Below are 4,198 nucleotides of genomic sequence, written 5' to 3' on the forward strand. Positions count from 1 at the left end.
GACCAAAGCTGTATGATAACAGCCGCGCCCGGAGCATTCTGGTCACGGAGGTCTAATCATTACGGGGAAGACAGTTGAAAAAAAAATGCAAGGGAAACGCTGCCTATTTATTTGCCCACTTCAACTGGGAGTAGTGATCATCGTCACACCTTGTCTCTGCAAAAGTACTACTGCCACGGTCCACTTCAACTTTACCTTTATTTGGAGTAAACCTAAACAAAACATCGCGCCAATAGGCATTGATTGCATTGGCGGGCAGCTGCGCACAGAATACATGGACTAAATTGGAGCAGAACGAAAAATTCAGGGTGCCTTCTTCTATCGGAAAAAAAAGTGCGGGGGGCGGGGGGGTCTGGCGTACTGAGTTTCGTTTTTTCTTTCTTTCTTCCTTCCTTTCTTCCTTCCTTCCTTTCTTTCTTTCTTTCTTTCTTTCTTTCTTTCTTTTTTTCTTTCTTTCTTTCTTCCTTTCTTTTTTTTCTTTCTTTCTTTCTTTTGTTCTTTCTTTCTCTCTTTCTTTCTTTTTTCTTTCTGTCCTTCTTTCTTTCTTTCATTCTTTCTCTCTTCTTTCTTTCTTTGCTTCTTTTCCTTCTCTCTTTCCTTCTGTCGCTCTTGCTCTTTCTCTATATCTCGTTATTTCTTTCGTTTTTTTTTCTGTCGCACGGTGCAATGCTCCTTCCTAAATGTTTCTTTCCTCTATGCCGGTAATTCAACCAAGGAGGTTTAAAAAATTTCTTTAAACCTCCTTGAATTCAACCAACATCCACGTGCTAACGACCGCAAACATTCAGTCGCTACAGGTAGCAACGAATATGCCACGCTGTCATTCTTAAGCAACTATCAAGTGCGGCAAAGTAATATGACAAGTGGCTGCAATAAAAGAACCGGTGGTCATATCACAGTCGGCTGATTGTCAACAAGTAAATGACTGAGAGAGCACAACTCATTTCAAAATCACGCATACGAATGCGCGTGTGACAAGTGCACCTTTTAGATGTGCATTTCATCACGTGAGCCAGCGTTTTCTTTTCATTACGCGTCTACAAATTTTGTAGATATAACAGCTTCGTTGCGTCGAATCGCGCTTTCTTTCACTACTCTGTCTGCGCACGGGCAGGCTCTATGCTCTCCCATAGTAGAGTACCAAAATCATTATTCACTTTTTTTTGAACACAATGAATTGCTTCGCCATCGTGAACTCGTTCACGACGTAATTTTTTTACAGCGAGAGCTGTTATGGGATCCCTTTTCGGGTCACACATCAGTCGTTGTCTGCCGCCGCCGCCGGTGTCCATAACAACATTGCGCGAAAATAGAAAAGAACTTTGCGCCAATGACACAATAAGGCTTTAACCCGGGTCCGCTGGGTACCAGCCCAATATTCTTTCACTGAGTTACGCCGGTGCTTGTAACATGCGAAACTTGCCTTAGGCAGGACCGACCTAGCACAAGAGGCAGAGTGGGGCTCCACCCCGGGTCCGCTGGGCGCCAGCCCAGTATTCTACCACTGAACTACACCGGTGCTTGTGACTTGTTGTCAAAGTCGACTTAGGCAGGCTTGATGGCGAGAAAGCACTCGCGTTAATGCGACTTATAAAGCGTTTTACAACAGCGAAAGAACAACCGGTCGTCTTACAATCCGAATAGCATATTGCGTTGGCCGTCCAATGCTCCAAACCATCACAAAAGCTTGTTCTTGTTCCCCTATTAACTGTGGCGCCTTCCCTATTCAGCCATAATTCCTCATCTTCGTCAGCCATTGCATGGATCATTCCTTGCAAACGTTTAAATTCCTTGCAAGTGTTTAAAGGATACCACGCTTCTCAGAAGAATGACAAAAAGTAGCATAGCGAATGCCGGCCTATTACCCAAAGGTTTAATATTTACGGCCTAGTGGGTGCCAAGCAAGTGTGCTTGTAGTAGTTACCCAATGAGTGTTTTGAAAAGGCTCTGAAAGGAAGGCCTTTTAGATTTCGCTTTGACTGTGCGGCGCTTACCACTCAGGCCTGGTGTTTTTTTTTTGTTTTTGTCAACACGGTCTCATCAAGTGTGAGGGCGAGGAGATGGCTTGATGCTTTCCCATAGCAGAGTACCATAGCAGAGTACACGGTATTATTCCTCTGGTTCGAATGAATTGCTGGTCCGTCGTGAACTCGTTCACGGTGTAATTTTTCTCAACACAGCCTCAGCAAGTGTGAGGACCACGGGATGGCTTTAGTACCCAGTACTGTAAATCGTTAAGCAGTTTTTCTTAACACACGTTGAAGATATGTCGCTAAGAATTCATGAAGACATTGTCCTGGTGTGACTGCAGCAGAGCACCAAGCTTGGCTTGTTGGTCGAAGTTCATTCTTGAAGGGTACAATTCAGCTAAAACCAAGGAGGTTTGAAAAAATTGCTGGAGTGGAACTTCCTACCCACGAGTCATGCCGTGCCAATCATAAGATGGTGGCTGTGGCAGCCATCTTACTAGAGGCATGATGAGCTAGTTGCGTTCAGCGATTGAGAAGCAGCGTTTTCCTCGCACACCGTACGAGTTTAACGTGGCAACCTTTTTGGGCCAGATAGTGCTCAAAGCGGTTCCTTATGTTACTAGTTCTCTTTATTAAGCCTCGAATTCAAGGCAAAATTTATTCGAGATTAGGTCACCAATACTAGCCTCTGTGGACTACTTTTTCGTAATAAACTATCTGTTAATATATAATTAACATAGCCTCTATGTTGACATATTAAAGCCACTCGATGTCTAAGTAGGCATTACCAGAAAATAGCATGTTTCTGACGTATTTGGAAGGCAAAGCTTGCTTCACTACTGCTGGCAAAGCATTGCAGGAGCTTCCACTCCATAATTTTTTTAAACCTCCTTGAATTGCCCACATGCCCTTACGTTTCCCCTCTTCTGAAAGCTTTCTGCATTCAACGCTGTTTGACACTGTGCACGTGATCGTCGGCATTGGAAGCTTTATGCACCTTCCTTAGTCTTGCATAGCCTGCGTGATCGGCCTACCTTTAACTAAACGAGGACGTCACGTCCCGACGTCATACTGCGAAATCGCCTAATGTTGCGTCATATTGACGCCTCAAACTTTGGCAGATTTAGCCAAAGGAGTGACAATGCGACATGGTTCCCTCATCCTGTGATGACTCTTTTTGCCATAATGCGAAATTGCCTAGTGTTACGTCATGTTGACGTCTCGAATTCTGGCGGTATTAGCAAAAAGGGTTGACGATGCGACATGGTCCAATCATACCATGATGATTTTTTTTTTTGCCACCAGTCCTGCTGCTGCCGACATTTCAGGACGCCACAACTGCCAACGTCCTGTTTCGCATATTCAAGAGGCATTTAAAATTTTCGCCCAAGTTTGAATAAAAGTAATACTAGGTTTCACATCCCAAAAGCACGATAGCATTATAAGAGACGCCGTGGTTGGCCGTTCTGGATATTTCAACCATGTGGTGTTCTTGAACGTCCATAGATATCGCACAGTACACTGGCTTGAAGCATGTCGCGTCCATTCAAACGTGACCATCATGACTGCGATCGAACTCGTGACATTCGGGTCAGCAGCCGTGCACCAAAACCGCTACACCACCGAGGCAGACTCAGTTAATGCAAAATATTTGTAAAATTATAATAGATCTGGTTGTAAATTTCCGCTTCTGGTTCATGTTTAGGATTATACTGGGCGCATAAGATATTGGAGCATGGTTTTACTCAAAAGAAAGGGCATATAAGTGTCTTGATAATCGACGAGAATTGTTTGAAATAGTTTGTTTTGAATGAGCTTACAGATTTCTTTTTTTTAACAGCTGGCATTGTTGCGGCACCCGACGGAGCGATTATCAAGCATGCATTTTTTGTTCAACATAGCTTTTTAAATACGCTTAAGCGCGGCGCCGAAATACAAACTTAATCCAAGGAACGGCACGGCACACAAACGTGAAGATGGGCGTATCAGTACCCCAAAATAAAGGGTTAACCTGGCCTCAATTTTTTAGTTAAAATCGGGTTTTCTCGAAGGGTTCTTCAAATTTCTGTATGCAGAGATATTTTACATGTAAAAACAGCTATAGCATCGTGACAGCACCACCAAGCATGCTTAAGCCGATCCTACGTGGCAATCACAATACCACAGCATTGTCACAAAAGAAAACACAACGAATACGCTTTTATGGGGCTGTGCACACAAATTTATTA

This window comes from Rhipicephalus microplus, chromosome 6, assembly GCF_043290135.1.
Source record: "Rhipicephalus microplus isolate Deutch F79 chromosome 6, USDA_Rmic, whole genome shotgun sequence".
Classification (NCBI taxonomy): Eukaryota; Metazoa; Arthropoda; class Arachnida; order Ixodida; family Ixodidae; genus Rhipicephalus; species Rhipicephalus microplus.